At 38.0% G+C, this 20,020-nt stretch overlaps 1 protein-coding gene across 5 annotated transcripts in view; it reads left to right on the top strand.

Annotated features, from left to right (window-relative positions):
- Positions 1 to 5,606: 5,606 nt before the first annotated feature.
- Positions 5,607 to 20,020, top strand: part of LOC109429573 (probable G-protein coupled receptor Mth-like 1) — a 427,950-nt gene continuing 413,536 nt past the window's right edge. Inside the window, exons 1-2 of one of the 5 annotated variants that reach the window (XM_062849261.1) lie at positions 5,607 to 5,865; positions 5,922 to 6,001. The gene's annotated coding sequence lies outside the window, so the exon portion shown is untranslated. Of the gene's footprint in view, positions 6,059 to 20,020 lie in introns of all 5 variants that reach the window. The other 4 variants (XM_062849260.1, XM_062849258.1, XM_062849259.1 and 1 more) reach the window with 4 other exon arrangements.

Raw genomic sequence — 20,020 nt, 5'->3', positions numbered from 1 at the left:
TAGTACCCGTGTACTTTTCAATCGACCTAGTTTGTTCGCGATTATTAACAAAACTTTCACCGCGATCTTCGTTTTGACGTGGAATTACCGGCGGCGGCGGTGGCGGCGGAGAAGGAATCTTTTGCCTCTCCTGTTCTGCATTATTATTGCGCGCGCGGCTATCACGATCATTTTCCTTTACCGAATCCGTAGTTTGTTTCGCTTTCTGCTCGTAAACCTCATTCAATCTGTCCCGAAATGTGGGAGAGATTGTGAGTCTTCGTATTTCACGCTGACTCATTTTGCTAATGCTCATCACCGGACTGAAATCTTCCTCAAAATCAACTAAATTATTCGGAATACCTTCACTGTCTACGCTCTGTGCCATTAGTGTCCTTTCACTTTAATTGCACTTTTCTTCTCTTCAATAACCGATACGATTAATCCTCGAATGTTTTTTTAAACGATTATTTCTTATCTGCGATATTATTACTTTTGATTCACTATACGATTACGTTTGAGATCACTTAAACGATGGTATTTGAGATCGGCCAATCTATTCACTATCCTAAAAACTGTGTGTGTAAAAATATGAAAAAAAAAATGTAAGGAAGTTCAGTGAAATATAAATGGAATTCATTACAGAATATAATAATTCATGTTTGATAAAATCTGTTTAAATTCAACTTATTTCAATATTCAATTCATTGTGCTAAAAACTATTAATCTATTTACATATGTACAACTTCTTGCCAAAAGTTCAAGAGGATTGCAAGAATTCATTTTCTAATTTCTCCAAAATGACGATTTCCGAAATTCAATATAAAATTCAAAATGGACTTAATCTAAAGAAATCTAAAAAACTATTATGTACATATTTATAAAAGACATCCACCATCGCATATGAAAATTCGAAAGTTGCTTTCTTATAAGCGAATGACTCCATGATAGAAAAACTTCGTCAGAATTGGTAATCCACTGTACAGTTACATTTACGTTGGGCGCCATTTGTCTCCGTCTCATGCGGCCTTCTTTAGGGGAGGTGACAAACTCCCGAAAACGCCCCTGCAGCCCCTCCCCTCCTGAAAATCCCTTGAAAGTTCTCTGAAACTCCGAATGACCCTCTTTAAATCTCCTATCCAAGTCACTCTCCATTATTAAACTTCTTTGCAACCATGTACTTCATTTAGGTATTAAACGGAATCCATTTAGTCTAGTCTAGTCTACACATACACAGCCATTCATTGAAAGAATCCTGGAAAATGATAGAATCGACTACTTTTACCATTTTTCTTGTCATTATCAATACTTGCAAGGCATCGGAAATGTATTACAAGTATTGAAGCGGCCAGGCCTACTGTGCAGCGTTATTGGATACAATTGAACAGAACTATGGAACGGCGACATCTCGTCAGCCGCTCCGTATCGCATGTGTAATAAATGTGAAGCAAAAACGTTGGGAGTGACGTTGCTAAGAAAGTTTATGTCACTCCGTTGGGGCTCCTCTTCTTCCTGGGATGGGACAAAGGTATTTATGGTATTAACCCCTTATGTCCTGGCTCGAAAGCCTAGGTTTAAGCGCCATTGCTCGCTCTCTGAAACGAGAAGAAAATATAACGATCCCTTCCCCGACTGGATTAAATACTCTGTATTATTAACCGACAAACTACTTAGAACCATAACTGCGAGTCTATTATGGAATCGGTAAAAGTTTCCACAATTTTATCTAAAATTTAGACAGTATTTTGTTATAAATATTTGGTAGGAATTCTCATAAGGGTGGTGGGGGTAAGTGGACAGGTGGGGTAAAATGGACAGGGTACAGTATCATGGCTTTTATTGTTTTTAAAAATGTTTTAACGATTGAAGCTTATGCCTAAGCATGAATTATTATACTTTTGCTGATCTTGAACATTAAAATGAAATAAACCTCTTCAAAATGACAAAAACTTAAAAAATCACGTGAAAAATCGAAAATGATGTAAACTCTGCATATTATTGCTAAGGTTTTCTCGTTCGTAAGTTATTTTCAAATTATTACAAGTTTTACACCCTAAGCCAATAAAGACCACGTAGAAGAATATATTTGGCCGAAAAAAAAAAATAATTTTTGCAAAAAAAAGTTTTGGAAATAATTTCAGCATAATCAGACCTTGGGGGTAAAATGGACAATCGGTTCAAATTTCACTAAAATTTCACAATTATTTTTTTTTTTTTTTTGCAAACTCCAGAATCATCAGCCGTCATACATATCGTGAGATAGTTTTTTTTTTTTGGAAAGGTTCCTAGCGGCATGCCGACGGACATAGAAACCTCTCCCATCACTGTGCGCACAAGCGTCTCGCGTTTGCGCGGACAACGACAGTTCACTAGGCCTTTGGATAGGATAGAGAACGTAATCCTTCAGAAGCAGTTCACCAGCCGTGCACGGAACATGTCGTCCAGTAAGACACTGTTGCGTACTGACTCAGAAGGTTACGGTAGAAGGTGTGAAAGTTTTGGTTTTGTCATATGGTCGATTTTGTATTTGTTTTTTTTTTTTATCATGTCAAGGTTTAAAGAATGTTATTGTTCATATTTATGCTATGCCCTATTATTCAGTAATCTTTGGTGTGCCTATGATCTGTTAGATAGTCGATGTTATGTCAATTTTCGTTGATCCTCATTCTAGTATTGTTTTAATTATCTTTGAAAGTTGTCTTTCGTCCACATCCCTAGCACTATCAGCATCGGTCCAAATAAGTCCATATTAAAGAAAACCTTTCATACACTCAGTTGAAAAATGTAAAAATATCTAATTTGTCATAAATAGTCTACGTTAGTCAAAGTCGAAGTAGTCAGTTTTTGTCGATTTCGTCTTGATCACACGTTAGCTTCGAATCTATAAGCAAGCACTGTTAAATGCTGCACTTCCCACTATTAGTTTCTTAGTTATTTTAAATTGATATTGAAAATTATAGAGAAAATTGAATCACGAAAGCACATCAAATGTTGAGAACTATGTATTAGTAAATTCGTATTCAAGATACTACTCATGGAGGTTTCACTGTAATTATTTCATATTTGAATTAAATTTGTATTTGTATAGTGTATTTGTTACATTTAGGTATTAAACGGAATCCATTTAGATAAAAACTCTATTTAGGCAGTCTCGACTCATTACCTAAATGGAGGTTTTGGAGTATTGGTTGCTCGGGTATCTGGGAGTTCCTGGCGAAATCCCTAAAAATATCTTGAGGAATATCTGGAAGAAACTCTGTAGAAATCCAAGCACGAGTTTCTGCAGAAATTCAAGGAAAATGAGCTCCTGGAATAATCCTTGGGGAAATTCCTGCAGTACTTTTGGGACTTCCTCCCTAAAGGACTTCTTATGCTCCACTAACAGCACATTCTGGAGGAAACTTTAGAAAATCCTGCGATCTTTCCAAGAAACGCAAGAATAATTCTTAGGAAATTTATAGAGGAAACCCTGGTGGTATTCTAAGTAAAGGACGGTGAGGAAAAATCTGCAGCAGTAATTCCTGAAGAGATCCCAGGCAGGCTGACTGAAGGATTCCATTCGGAATTCTTGAAGGAATACCAAGAGCAATTCATCTTATTTGGATGCTTCAAACCGCTGGAAGTCTGTACCGTTAATTCATCATTAAAAAATCTCTGGAAAATTCTAGAGGAATCCCAGCAGTAATAACTGAAGGAATCTCTGCAGACATTGTTTTGGAAATTCCTGGATTGGCGTCTGTTAGGGAACGTTCAAAAATTACGTCCTACATTTTGGGAGGGGGGGGGGAGGGGGGGGGGGTTCTAAGAAAGTGTGACAGTACGTGTATTAGGTATAGGAAAATAGCGAGACAGAGGGGGGAGGGGGGTCTAGAAATCCCGACAAACGATGGACGTAATAAATTAATCTTCCCTTATCAAAGGATACCGTAAATTATATTTTGAAAACAATCGCAAATTTAGCATTTTTTTCGCTCAAAAGAATTCCGTAATAATTAGCGAAAAAGCCGTAACCAACAAAATGTACACACTTTGAGTAATTGCTGGAGTGAAAAGAAGCTAGATTTGTCTTCTAAATGCTCACAAAATTTCCTTGATATCACTTTTCTAACTATTGAAAATCACTGATTGAGTGAAAGGCGTAATTTCATTCTATTCCAAACGAACAAAAACAAGAATTACGCCTTCTACTCCTTTGTTTTGCTTGGTGTTTTGTTTACGAAAGTGAAAGGCGAAACTGAAATCAACACGTAAACACGGCGAAAGCAAATGGCGAAATTCTGTCAAAATCATAAACAAGGCGAATAGTAAAAGGCGATTCTGAAAATTATATCGATTCGAGGCGCATAGTATTGGGCGAAATTAACATTCTCAGGTATCAATTCAGGCGTAATTAAATAAATGCAATTTTTAGTGCAAAAAATATCAAATGCGTGCAGTGTTCTTAGAAAAACAAAAAACTATGTCAGAACTGTATCAATTAACCTTATTTAAGTTGAATTATTCTGTATTACTTCTAAATAGGAATTGAAATTTGATCAGCAAAATTCGGTTGTTGTTTTCGCATTGTTATTGTTTTGTTAGTTAAGCCCTATTCGCGAATTACTCCCGAATTTTTAAATTGTTTGGCTCTTTTCGAAAGAAATGGGAGATTTGTTTGTTACGTAATTTGTATATGATTCCAAAATATATCAACCTATGTTAACATTGATTGTAAAATGGTATGCTGAATGTAAAACATTTTTCTTGTAAAAAAAACTAACACAATCGGATCAGAAAACCGACAATATCTGGAGAAATCGCAATCGAGGCCTCCCAAAATCGGGTCAGCACAGTATTATAATATTAAACGATTTTGAATTTCTGCATTAATATTTAATATTTAAAAATTCTCAATAAAAATACTCCGGATAATCGAGTCTAAAATTCCCGATAATCGAATCCCGGATAATCGAGTCCGACCTGTATTATTAAATCGAATCAAGGAAGGAAATCGGTATATTTTCTGGTTCTCATCCTGTCCAGAATCCCTGCTGGATGGATGCTCTCAAAAATTTAATCCTTTCATTTGTACGCCAACATTAGAACTGATACCTGCAGCAACAAAAGAAACATTACCATCATTCTCGCGTTCTCAGTCGCTACTTCCGGTTTGGCCCGCATAATAACAAACCATCCCAAAAACACGCACCCAACTTTCATTCCATTGTTTGTGTGTGGGTGCGATGCATTTGCATTGACCGAGACACAGTCAGTAGTAGGTACGCGGCGAAGAGGAAGCAAAAGCAGCTGCAACTGAACCCAAAGCACATGATTTTCGCAACATAAAAATAGCAAAACATAAAAACGAAACGCGAAGACCGGTTTACCACCGCCCGGCAAAGCGTCGTCGTCGTCGTGTGTCTAACTAGCCGCCCGTCCCGAGCACGAGTTCGTGTGTGTGCCGGCGCGCTCCGAAGCGAGCCGCCGGCGCCCATCCGTACACGTTTGTTTACGTTTGGTTCGGGCCGGCATAGGTGGTGGTGTGCGTGACAGGTGTTGGATTCGGCATGGGTTCGGGTTTTTGCAGCCGCCGCCGGTTCGCCCACCCGCCCGCGCGCGGTGATGATGTTGGCGCGTCCGTCGCTGCTTCCGTGCTTTTGCCAGATCAGTTGCGCTCGCTTGTTTCGTCGTCGCGGATGTGCGTGTTGAATGTTTTGCCGAGGGGAGTAGAGTGCGCTTTGTTTTCACGCGTCGTGGTTTTAATCGCGACCGGGTCGGACGCCTGTGGACAACGGTAAAAGTGACGGAATTTTGTTTGTTGACAGTTTTTTGGGTGCCGGTGATTTTGTTTGCAACAGTGACTGAAGTGAAACAATAAAAAGTGCAGTGTTTCGGAAATAATTGAAGGTGAGATTCTTGGCTCTGATGTAACCGAATGTGTATTAAAAAGTGAACCGTTTTAGAAATCAGTTAAAAGATCGTTCGACGAATGGATGTAGCAATAAAATTCTGATCGATAACGATTGTTGGTCATCTAGCGAGAGTGAGTAAATAAAGAAGACTAAAGAATTCGATACAGAAAAAAAATAACGATCAAAAGGTACACAAAACAGATCAAAATCATTAGCCTTCGGGTAGAAAAAAAAAACATGAAGAAGCAGTGTTGTGTGTGATTCTCTGTCTACTGGTGATGCCGCTTGATCGTGGGTCTTTTTCCTTGTGACGATGCGTTGCTGCCGGTTTTTGCCTGGGCACCACAATCTGCTGTGATCCGTTTTTTTCCTCTTCCTCCTTCTGTCATCGTCCGTGTCGTGATGCAACAACGCGTCATCGGTGTCGTCGCCGTCTCGATTCTCCTCAGCTGCCTGCCTGGCCGCCATTCGAAGACGCTCAGAGACACATACCACTGACGAACCGGACCGGGACCGGACACCGGTATGTCCGAGGACAGGAGGCTGTCTGCTGCTTTTGCTGATCTCCTCTGTCTGAGGGGTGATCGTGGTGGTATCATTTCAAAGAAAAAATCAACCCATGATGGTGGCGACAGTCAGCGATCAGGTCAGAGATGCAATTTAGAAGTGGGTGGGTGAATGGAAACGATGAAGGGTGTATTTAATTGATCAACATTCATCATTACGAAAAAAAAAAATGCAGTTCATGAACAAAGCGCGCGCTTTCGGTGGATGAAGTATTTAATGTGGTGTTGGGGATCAAGTGAGCCATGCAAAATGCATCTCATTGAGATTTCGTAAACTTGTGAAACTCTGTTCAGGTAACGAGATGCATTGCAAGCATTATTGGATAACAGCATCAGTTGCTTCAACTGTTTATGTCGTTGGAAAACTATCTTAACCCCCTATCCGTCTGAAATGCGTTCAGCAAATGCAAAGGTGTTGAAAGAGTAACACTTCTACAGTTTAGGGAATCGCGCCACTTGGGCGGTGGCTTCTATTTTCGTCTGTTTTCCGCTATAACTCAGTCAAATTTGAACCAATTGACACCATTTTTGGAATGCAGTGAGATAGGTATAGTATCTACCCGTGTACAACATTTCAAGTCAATTGGTTCAAAATTGACTGAGTTATAGTGGAAAACAGACGAATATAGAAGCCACCGCCCAAGTAGCGCGATACCCTATTTCTTATGTTCAATGCCCTCGGTCGGGTTAAGGCTCTAAACGAAAGCTTTCAATTTGGCACTGAATGACAACAGCATTTACTAGCTGTTTACGACAGTGTTCAAGAAGGGTTCAACTTTTGACAGGTAAAACTAGTCGAATGGTCCCATCGCTTTCCATGGGAATTGTGTTGATCCGTTTAGCATAAATGGGCATTTTCTTGCTTTTCTCACTCGTTCGTCGGTCGCTTTTCACGATTGGTGCAAAAAGTTGCACCAATTTGTTCGCAATGCTTTGTCATTTTGTGTGAGCCGGGGCCCGAATGATAATTTTACGACCCGAGCGCAATTAATGTTTTACTACGATTGTGCCCCGGCATCGGTGCAATTCTCTATTCTTCAAACGGTCACATGGCCTTGCTGCAACTTACAACTTTTATAATGCACTTGGGCTGACTCGGATGACTTTGCAAATTATTATGTGTACCTCTTACAACACATTTAGAATAGAAGCAAATATTTCGGACGGTAATAATTTCATTCAATTCAGTTCACTGGTTTCCAAGATATGACAGTTTAAACATTAGTTGTTCAAAAAACAGTGTTTTACGAGAACGGTTATAGCTTTGCGAAAGATTACTCAATCGAGCTCCAATTTGTACACATGAAATAGGTTGACAAACAGTCAAAATTTGAGAATTTTTTATGCATTCAATCAGTCTTGTAAACATTCGACACTTTCCACTACCTTCATTTCGGTGCCGCAGTCGGGTGTCAGCTTGCTTCGTTACATTCATTGGCTACCGTTACCTCTTACACACAACACGAGCGGTAGGACGAAGATCAATAAACATAAAAAAGGGTCAAATCAATGTCGTCTGACACGATGACATTTGTCTAATTCTAGCTTTTCGCATGGATTTCAGTGAATTCCGATTATGAATGTTAATATTAGTTTATCATTGCTTGTTGAATTGAATACGACACACATATGGCCAACACAGCTCTCATTGTGGAAGAAGACAGGAATAACAAAAGCCGAACCGTCTCCCGAAGGCGCAATCGTGGTTAAGTGCATTCGTTTGACATTTTTGTTTCGTACGGTAGTTTGATTGCTTGTGTTGCGAATGTCGGAGACAAAGGCAGCAGAATATCGACGAAAAGGTGCCAATGACTGTGATCTCTAACAAGACTGCATTCGATCAACATGAAGCATGTTGAACTTTCCTGCGAGAGAGAAAATATTGCCTATCTTAAACATTTTGGCCACCCCCGGTACATGCCTATGAGCCTGGTATACGTTTATATGGGGACCAGGGTGCAAAATGTTCACAGTCATTGACTGAAAACAGCACGAATTTGAATGACTCTGCACTGAATATTCAAAACAAACAAATTCATTTTCGCTCTCCCTCTTCACACAGTCAGTCAATTCGTAGTCATTGAATATGAAGCCGATCGAGAAACATCTTCCTAATTACCTACGTTTATGGCTACGATTCCTTCCAAAATCACTCCACAACAATGAAATGGGTAAAGATTTGTGTAAAGCATCGTTAAATGTAATCGAAACGTTAACATTTTATCAGCAATTTAACACTTTGTAAGATGTTTACAAATTTTCAATGACTTTCATTCAGTTGACAAACGAGTATCGAGCAGCTGAATATGAATATGCAGGCAAGTGAATGAAAATTGCAGTACGGTGAACTTCAGCTCGTCTGCTCGAAAATTATGCGCCCTGATGGGGACATATACATTCTCGTTCATATAAACTTTTTGGATCATATTTGGAGAAACTATATTTTAGCGTTACTAAGTTTGCACGATTTACTTCGCGGAAAAATTACCTTTTCACAGAAAAATCGCCGCGGTCACCCCTTATTCTCTAAAAATAAGACGATGAATGATTTCTGTAGGAAAATTTACGAGAAATCTTACCTCCGAACACTGCAAAACGATGAGACGTTTGTGGAATAAAGTGAGCAAGAACCAAACAAGTTGTTTACATCTTGAGATTTGTGCATTTGAAGTTCTGGTGCAATGTTGAACTGGAATTCAAAGACTTTTTCTTTTTTTTTATTTTAAAGAAGGATTTGTTTACTTCCTACTGGAAGGCATACCTACATGAGTATTTTATGATATTCCTCAACGTATTCCTTGACGGGTTCTTATAGAAGTTTCTTCTTGGATACTTTTAGGGAACCTCAAGGAATTTTGCAATCACTTGAAGCTTCTTTTAGATTTCCCCAAGAAGTTCCTTTTGGGATCTAGGTTATCTACTTTTACCGTACCATTCGGCTTGATTTTCTTTTGGAATTCGATAAAAAATTTTCGAAGAAACAGTACTTGAGATCCTATTTTTTCTAGGAGTTCCTTCTCGAATTAACTCTTTTTCCTTTTTTAAATTCTTTCTGGAGTTATTTCGGGGATTCTTTCAGGAATTACACCAGGAATCAGAATTCATTTAGAAAAACTTCCTCAACTTCATCATTTTTTGGAAGTAGAAATACAGAGCCACCAGCAAGTTTGCGAGACAACATAGAACTAAAATAGTGATTTTGGTTGTTGTGGTTGTTATACCTCCTCTTGATCTCGAAACTTCTCCAAGGGGTGCTTTTGAAATTCACCGAGATATTTCTATCGAAATTTATACTGGAGTTCCCACGATTGTTCAGTATTTTCTACAGGAATTCATCCCCATTTTTTTCTTGAATCCTTCCAGAAATTCTTCTAGGGTTCCCTTAGAGTTTCTTTCAGAAATTTCTTCGAGAGTTCCTTCTGAGGTTCTTCAAAGAATTTCTTCTGTGATTTTTCCGAAAAGTTCTTCTGAGACTCGTCCGAAAATTTCTCCAGGAGTTCTTTGTACAATACCTGGTACCAGGTACTTGATTAGTCGATGCCCATATCGACTTTAGTGGTTAGGGTTAGGGATAGTCTGAGAGAACCAATATGTAGTTGTTTTAAAATTATAAAACATAATGCTATTTTTGTACACAAGGTCCGATGAGGAAAAATCGATAAAATATGATATATGTGACCCTGGATTATGGCGCTCGATCTTTCGAAGATTATCTTATTCTGTGATTACCATCCGCAGTATCGCAGACAATGAAACATACAATTCTCGTACAATGCATATCAGTATTCGTTACCATTTTGTGTCTGACAGTTGAAAGCCGGTGAAGGTTTATTAGTCTAACTGGGTTATATTCCAACCAATCAGTAATCTGTAATGGTATCACATTATTGTTTTGCAGTATTTTGACATAAAAAAGTTCTATAAGCTCATATGTTTCCTCCCTTATCCATATCGAAATTTACAGGTTAATTGTTAGATGTTAGAAGAAGAGAGAAAACAGTAAATCTAATACGGCCAAATGCAGAAAAAGCGTATTCTTTTGGGAGTCCAAAACAACTGATAATCATGTGAACTTTCATAACATTGAAAAATATCAATACGCTTTGAAGGTTAAAAAATGCAAATAAGAAAAATTATTTCAATTTGCAAAACATGACATTTTTGTAATTATTGAAAATTTTGCCATATATCGCAAGATGGGCACTTTTGAAAAAAAGCATTTCTGAGGTACCGTGATTTCGGGTGAAATTGATCGACGTGAGGTTCATTTTTATTTGATAAAAATATTGCTTTAAACATAAAACAATTTGTAGAAAATGGCCATCATCTGGCTGAAGGATTACTGAATGATGAGTAGGGTGGCCCACACTTATATGAAAAACAAAAAATTCGAAAAATGCCAAGTCCTACCTCCTGAATCAGTTGTTTTGGACTCCCATTAGTCTAGATAAATAAAAAAAAAAAACAAAGTGTGCAATCTTGCTTTAAAATACATAGTCTTTATACCTAAGAAATTCCATCGGATTCTGAGACAGTTTTGCCAAACCCCTACGGCGAGTTTGCGTGAATTCGTCATACACTCTAAAAAACACACAACCGAAATTGTTCAAATTGCCATAACTTTTTTGTACATTTTTTTACCATTATAAAATTTCTACAGATGGTAGCTAACAGAATGAACTTTATTCTCACAAAATATCACGAAGGTAAAAAAATAGCTTTTTGAGATATTTAATTTTTAGTAACAAAATTCAGGTTTTTTAGAAGAAAAACTAAATAAATTTTTCAATGTATATTTTTCCGAGAGCCGCCATTTATTAATCTACAACTTTGCCGAAGATAGTTTTCCGATCAAACAAGCAGTTTCAGTGATATGATTTTTCATTTGCATGTGTTCCATTTTTTCATAGGCCCTATTTGAAAGTTAGTCGAGACAAAATATGAACTTTTGATATGAAAAAATGGTTATTTATATTGATTAGAACAGCTGTGCAAAATTATATGCAAAACAAAAATTCCAAATTAAAAAAAAATGATTTTTTTCGTGCTGCTTCGTGGAAAGCCTCAGATGTTGTCGGGAAATAGTTTTTCTTGGGATTCCTTTCCGAGATTCCTTCCGGTGTTCGCTTCATAACAGTTATTCCTGGGATTTCTACTAGAGCTTCTCCAAGGACTTCTAAGTGGTTTTCACAGATTTTCTGGAGAAATTCAGTTTATTCTATTATTTGTTCAAGAAAGTCCCGTGAGCTTTCTTTTAGAGTTTATTCCTGATTTTATACAGGAGTTTCAGTTGGGATACTTTCTTAAAGTTCTTGAGAGATTTCTCTTGAAGTTTCTCTAGGGACTTCTCTCATAACATTCCTTCATGTTTGGGCATGGGATGTATCTTAGAGTCTGAATTTGGGATCCAGATCATTTGGGATTTCTGCTGGAGCTATTACTGAAATTTATCATGAAGATCTTCCAATGATTCCTTTTGAGCTTTTTCCACGCTCTCTTCGTAGTTGTTTGCTCGATTTGTTACAGTGAGTTTTTTTTTACATATTTTATCGGGATTAAGTATTCATAGAGCTTTTAACGGAAGTCCTACCGGAAATTTATTTATTCAGTTTCGTCAACCAACGTAGACTAGTATATACATACATAGAGTTTTTGTTTCATTTCTTAAAGTACATATTGTTAATACAATACATATGAGGGGCCCAGATCCTGGATGCTCCTTTTGGGATTCCTTATATAGTTGCCCCGGAGCTCTTGCAGGATTTTTTCAAAAAGTTTTCTCGAAATGTTGTCCTGGAATAACTTACAAGATTCCTTGTAAGAAATTTCCGCAGAGATATCAGAAGGAAACCAGATAAAATCTTACAAAAAAAACTCCTCAAAGACTTATTGGAGCATCTTTGAGAGGATCTTCGAAGGAAATCCTGAGAAAAATAGAGACATCTCGGAAAAAAGTCCTGTGAGCAATCTCGGGAAGAAATAATTAGAAAATACAAGAGAGCAAGCAAGTGGTCCATTAATTTAAAACCCAATCAAAGTGGTTTTCATCCTTTTTTTATCGTTTTCTAGCCAATAAGAAAGAAAAATTCAAAATCACAAACTTTATGTAAATGGCGACCTGGTTTCAGCGAGTAATACCCCAAAGAACATTTGGCACGTTCGGAACCTGGATACCATATCGTATCGACAGCAGCTCAGATTTCAAGCAGCTTCTATAACTGAAAATTTATGAAATATTGGTTAATAATTATTCACATGTCGGTCAATTATAATACATTGTAACATTAGTTTATGATGATTAACCTGGACGTGTTAGGGGAATACCATACAGTTACGACCTTACAGTTGAGGTCGCAGTACGTATCTGTCAAAGGATGCAGATTCTTGGAATTAAAAGTAACAGTACTTCACCCGATTTTCTTATTAGTTCATGGTCAAATTACCTAACAACAACATCCTAGTTCCTTCTATCATGAACTAAAACGTATCGTTCTAGACATCAATTGATAACCTTTTTTTTGTTTTTTTTGGGCCAACTTATTTAAATCTGGTTATCGCAGTCGTGTTTCACCGTTCGCAACAAAAATTTCGCTGAAAATCGATGGTTAAACAGAATAAAACACGAAATAATCACTTTTAGCTATTTTGGCAACCCCCTAATCCCAGCACAATCCGGATTATCACCGAAATGGTTCCGGATATTGCATGGCCACTTGAGTATAATAAACTAGCACCAATTTATGATCGTTTGAGGGCGACTTTGGATGAATCGGATGAAAATTGACGAAATGCCAGCATTTTGAAAATGAGTTGTCGTGGGTCGGGTAAGTGAAGGTTAATGTGTGTTTTAACTTAGGCTTATTCTACACTTACAATTGGCAACTCCTGTATTGCCAATAACTCTTGATTCAGTGTTGCCAGTTCCACCGAGCATCAAAGGTGTTATGTGGTCGAACTGTACGCAACGATGTTGTTGTGTTGCTTTGAAAACTGTTGGTCATTTTGGAGCTGATATTTGGGTTTCCCAGGAATAAACAATGATACTTGACATTTTGGCTCTTCTTAGGATTCTGAGGATTTGATTGTTTGTGCTGTGAATTTCAGTAAAAAATGGTCAAACGTGAGTTGAAGTTGATCAAGCCAGTTCCAGTGGTTATATTTGCATTGTTTCTGATTTGTCAGTTCATGATTCACTACCGAGATATGAAACTATCAACAAGACCCAAAAAGGAGACTACAACTTTCCCATAAAAGGTGATTTTCAATCAACTGTAACATTATTCAACACTTGCAAAATATTGCTCCGAAGCACCATAAATAACCGACAATCGCCGGTCATGCCCATAAAAAGCTACCACTTCATCACAAAACCGTATTACATCACCGAAAAGCGTAGCGCCCGAGACAAACCAGAAACACCATTAATAACCGACACCTCTTGTAATAAGCAGATTTCCTTGTACAGCGATTTGTAAGGGTTCAGGGCGCTGCCATAAAACTACCAGCACCTCCAATAGGCCCCATTGAGGAGCGCTCCGGGAATCGATTTATTATGTGTCAGTGTCAAAGAACCCAGGAAAAGGTATGACAAAACCTCCGAAAGCGAAACGTTCAAGGTCAAGGTACCTGGATCCAACAGGCCGTCACTATCAAGCCAGCTAGTTCTGTAATTTGCATAAATTTCCCAAAACCGAGCGTTAAAACTCGTTTTATCAATTAAATGAATTCCCGACCATAGGCTCACCTTCCTACCAAAGTTTCGGATTCCGCTTGATCGTCGCCCATCGAGGCGACCCGACTCGTTTCTGTGTGAAAAAGTCTTCGAAGCAGCCCCTCGTCGTCGCATCGAACTCGTTTTGCATTTTCGAATTGTTTTCTCCAAGCGTTCGCGCTAACGGAGACTATACGTATACCTATGTACGTCTACCAAAAGCAGCGAACGGTACCATAGACGGACAAAACCAATTCGTCATCGCCGCCACTACTACGAACTTGCGATAGCGGCGAAACCCCCCGGCAAAAACTCTCTTAAGACAATCCGAAACAACAATAACCGAAAAACGGGAAATAGCAAAAACAGAGAGACAACAATCGTAGGTAAACGCGTGTCGGGGGCCTCAGCACCACCGACCAGGCCGTTACACAATGTGGGGAAGAGACACAATTTGTGACTGCGAAAGCATTTTTATTCAAGCACAACCATCAAAAGGTATGAGGAAGGGCGGCGTCGCGGAAAGTAATGATCGACTAGCGATCGCGTACCACGGCGAGGGGCACAATAAGTAACTGTCAAAATACAGTTGCGTTGGCTTTGTCTCAGACTGCGATCGTCGCTGCGTTGTAATCGAATACTGGCTTGCTCGTTGCTTTGAAGGAGTGCGTGTTGCCCTACCTACTTTGTCTACCACGACGCGATCGTCTTGTTTTAGACGAAGACTGGTGCCAATTTTGCCATAGCACCGGTATCAGTCAGCTGTAGACCGATGTGCAGTAGAAAAAGCAAGTTGAAATACTCATGAGCGAGAATCAATCAACGGCCAACGATGGTTGTTCTTGAGTCCGACTTATGTTCTTGAACAATTTCCTAGACAACAACTAGCAGACTCGAAAAGGTAGATTTTAACCCTTATGTGGCCGACAGGGTACCTGGGTACCCAGCACCCATTTAAAATACACGGAGTAGAAAAAAGCAAAAAGTTTGTCGGACACATAACGGTTTGGCGAAAGAAAATAAACTATAACAGCAAATGTCTGAACATGGTTTTCGGGCGAAACTAATTGTGCTGTTTTCCATGGATAACTGCAATGTAGTTTTGTGTTTTAATGTGAAAACTACAACCAAACTTGTGTCTTGTCATTTTAATATAAGGACACACGTCTTGAAATCTCAGCTCAATATTGTACCAGAACTGCCACCACAGCTACCACCAACTCCGTCTCTCCGGTCACCTCTGCTGCCGTCACCGCCGTCTCAGCTTCTGTCGCCGCCTCCGTCATTGCTCCATCGAACACTACCAGAACAGCCACGACTACTGGCTCCGCTACTACTGCTGCCACTAGAACTCGTGAGAATCCTGTGACTCATGCTACTCCTGCTTCCAATAGTGTGCCCCAACAAACTGCCGTTTGAAAGTTATCAGCAAACATCGTCAAACAAGGCATCGTGATTCAAATGAAGAACAATTGAAATCGTTTTATGTCACACCATTTACCATTGAGAAAACTGAAGACGACATTGTTGAATATCTACGGGAGACCATTGATACTGATGACTCTATTGTGAAGTGCGTAAAACTTGTTCCCCGAAATAAGGACATTAAGGAGTTGTCTGTTATATCCTATAAAATCAGTGTCTCAGAAAATCTAGCTAATGTTATTAGTGATAGTTTCTATTGGCCAGAAGGTGTTGAAATCAGAGAATTTCAACCAAAAAACGAGGTTCGGTCGAAACAGATACAGTGGCGTTTCGGTTTTATCACTAGTCGTTTTAATCACTACTCGATCAAATTCACGGTTTTCTATTCGATTTTATCACGATTTTCATTTCGTTTTTATCACACTTGTTCGAAAACATTCCGAAATCAATATTAAATCATTTCAGCATTGCCCAGTCCACTAAAACTAGTAAAAAATGTGACCTACGACTCATATATTTTGCAGCTGAACGATTTAGAATAAAAAAATCACATTTATTTCTCGTTTCGTCAAATTCACGGTTTCGTTTATGTCACGGTAAAATTTTTTTTGACCGTGATAAAACCGAAAAACCACTGTAATATCAATCTGATGCACGTAAGTGATACTAATGCTAATGTACTTTCAAATTCTGATTTTTCGTATACTGTACTCTCACATCCTGCACGTTCTGGTGAATCCGTGTATGAGAAAAACGTAAATCTGCATTACTTGGATTACTCACAAACTAAGATGTTACTGGAGAAATTCTCTAGAAACTTTTTGAAACTTAGTCTCCATAATGCTCGAAGCCTTTTGAGTAATATTTATAGTTATCAAACTCTTTTATTCAAATCCGAACTAAATGTTTTAGCTATTACGAAATCTTGGCTCAATCCTTCAGTCACAAATAAGATTGTTGAAATGAAATAAATGGCTACAATATAGTAAGATCTGATAGCTGCACAAGTAAAAAAACTCGTGGAGGTGGAGTTGCCTTTTATTTGAAATCAAATCTAAAATTTTCTGTAATATGTAAGTCCGGCAAAGATAGTGATGTCGACTATCTGTTTATTAAGTTGAGTCTGGCTAATCTGGTATGTGGTGTTGTATATAAACCTCCTGATGTGAATATGTCAAAGTTGGACACTATTTTCAATATAATCTCTAAACTATAGATAGTAGAGTAAACATAGATCCGCGGACATCTCTGAGTGAAATGTTTCAAGCGTGTGAATAGTATTTTTCAAGAGTGCGATGGTTGAATATGACGTCATGCGCTCCATTGGTGTTGTTGGAATCATGACGTCATGCTCGTTTGGATACAGATTTTGACAGTTCGTTTGGATACAACGGATTCATCATCACGGATCTATGTTTACTCTACTATCTATACTCTAAACTATCTTCGAATGAACCAAATATACTGGTAATGGGTGATTTTAATGTCAATATGTTGAAACATGATTCATCACAAACTCGTACTCTAACTGATCAACTAAGTGAACTATCTTTAAAATAATTGATACTTGGCCAACTTGTCACAAACTTGGTTCACAACCATCAGTTATTGATTTACTAATGGGCAACTGTACTTGTAATATCAACAATGCATACCAATCATCGATGGGTGGCATCAGCGATCATGAATTCATCTGTGTGGAATATATGTTCAAAAACTCAAAATCGAAACCAGGGCTCGTGACTACCATAAAATTGACAAAGATACCTTTTTGGCTGATTTGCGGAATTGCTGTTTTGACAGACTTTATTACTATACAAATTTGAACGAGAACCTCAGTCATTTCAATCATATTCTTTTATCTATTCTTGATCGGCATGCTCCTATGAAGAAAAAAACTGTGAAAGATTCCAAAAGCCCGTTGCGAAAGGTGTACCAATTGGTAAAGTTGATAATCCTACCATTGAAAAGGAGTATCGTCCTATTAACATTCTCTGCGCTCTCTCTCGAAGATATTTGAATCACTACTTTTTAAACAACTTAACTGCCCCCATATGAATAGGAAACCCAGCAAAGATGGGACTGTTATGCGAGTGGGGGCAGTTAACGAATATTTATCTCGTCAAAAACTATTGTATCCTTTCCAGTCAGGGTATCGAAAATCTTGCAGCACTGTTACCAACGGCGTCGTGGTCGCATTTTTTTCCGCAGTCAAATTCGCAGATTGTGAACAATCCTTGGTACCCACTTGTAGTAATTTATGTTTAGTCCCTTACTGTCAGAGCTGTCAGATCTATGTAACACGCTAAAAATAATTTACACAAAAGGCAATTTACACGGAAAAAATACACGTTTATGATTATTTATTGGGTACCGGACTGGACACACAAAATTTGATGGTTTTCTTTGGTACATCGAGGTCTTGAAATTAGTCTATGCTGTTACTGCCTTGATCAAAGTTGAGAATGATGTAAGAGAGGCGCTTGACAAGAAAATGGTTACTGTTATGGCCCTGTTAGACTTCAGCAAAGCATTTGACACCATTAGTCACAATTTATTTTGCAGTAAGTTAAAGGTGAAATTTAAAATTGATTCATCATCAGTGAATTTGATTCACTCCTATTTGTTACAACGTTCACAATATGTGGATTTTAATAACACTGTATCGGATAGAGCCTTTGTCTCTTGTGACATACCACAGGGATCAATACTCGGTCCTCTCTTGTTTTCCATGCATATAAATGATTTACCCCTTATTCTGTCCTTCCCTAAATTCCATTTGTACGCTGATGTCTGTCAGCTTTACATTTCTGATTCGATACATAACTTGAGAGATAGTGTGCACAAAATGAATGTTGATATCCAAAATATTCTTAACTGGTGTACACTTACCGGATTAAATTTGAATTCGAAAAAAACTCAAACGATTATCTTCAGCACTAAACGAGTGACAATTATTGATGCTCCTAAAATAAAAGTTGGCAACGATGTCATCGAATATTCTGACGTTGTAAAAATCTTGGAATACTAATGGATTGTAAATTGACATGGAACGATCAGGTCAACGCTATCTGTAGTAAAGTTTACAAAGCCCTTCACTCACTGGTTGCTCTTAAGAAATGCACTCCACAACATACTAGGTTTAAATTGGCCAGAACTCTTCTTATTCCTCTCTTTGATTATGGAGATGTTCTTTACTCTTCAGTGTCCAAGAAAAACTTACGTAAACTTAACCTAGCATTCACTCGGTATGTTTTCAATCTTAAGAAGTACGATCACATCTCTAGATATTCCAAGCTTCTGCTTGGTTGAAGTTTTGTTAGCCATTTAGGGGTAAGCGGGGCATAATGAGCACCTTGTATTTTGACGGTAAATTCCCAGATTTTCATAACAAATCGTTTGATTGTAGTTTAATTACCTCAAATCCAATGAATTGATGACGAAACATTTGTCAAAAAAGCCGTTTGCTTTGAAAAAATAGTCAAAATGCGTGAAGTGGTCATGTACTGGGGAAATATTATAAGAATCAGCTGACCTAAAATAAGGTTTTGGCATCGAAATAAGAACGTAATGGGTATCTATCGAATTTCATGATATTTACTAGGTCAATTAAATGTATTTGTAACACTTTCAAAATATTTGTATAATTATTTTGTTAAAAACATATACTTTAAAAAGTTGATAGTAGGGTGGGGCAAAATGAGCAACTGATAGAAAAATGATGAAAATTTTTAACATTTTTAACAAACGATTTTCACTTTTGGTTTTCTCTGTTACGATGCATATAGTAAGGTTTTATCATTAATTTCCAATTTATTAGCTTTAAAAAATCAGTATCTGTAAATCATCAGCGTTTAAAAATGCCTTATTAGTATACTACATGGAACCCCACAGTTCCCTACAAATTAAACCTCATAATCCCCTCAAATTATCATTGGTTGTTGCCGGTATGCTTTATCATTGACAAGAACAGTCAGTTAGTATTTGGTTGTGTACAAAACAGGAATTGACCATCTTGCCCCACCTAGGGTGTTCATTATGCCCCACCCCTAAAACGCAATCCACGATTTTATACGTTTTTAAAAACATTAAATTTTGCAATATTTATAACTATATTCGAAATTTCAACGATTAGTTTTTGTAAATTAAGGTTCAAAAGAGGATTATACGACAAAATTATACATCGATTGCGCTTAATTTACTGGATTTGGTGGCAAAATGCTTAAGCTGCTCATTATGCCCCACCTACCCCTAAATATTGGGCTTTGTACACAAACTTTTAAAATTCTAAACAATCCTCCGACTTATCTTGAGAATTTCTTCACGTACGCCAGATCACCTAGGGCACCTGTATTAATTGTACCCAGAAGTGTATCCGATAACTTAAAACATTCTTTTCAGCAGCTGTGGAGCGGACCTGGTGTGATGGTTAGAACACGTGACTATCA

This window comes from Aedes albopictus, chromosome 2, assembly GCF_035046485.1.
Source record: "Aedes albopictus strain Foshan chromosome 2, AalbF5, whole genome shotgun sequence".
In the NCBI taxonomy this organism is placed as follows: domain Eukaryota; kingdom Metazoa; phylum Arthropoda; class Insecta; order Diptera; family Culicidae; genus Aedes; species Aedes albopictus.
The sequence above is the reverse complement of the archived record's forward strand: the minus strand, read 5'-3'. Positions and strand labels throughout refer to the sequence as shown.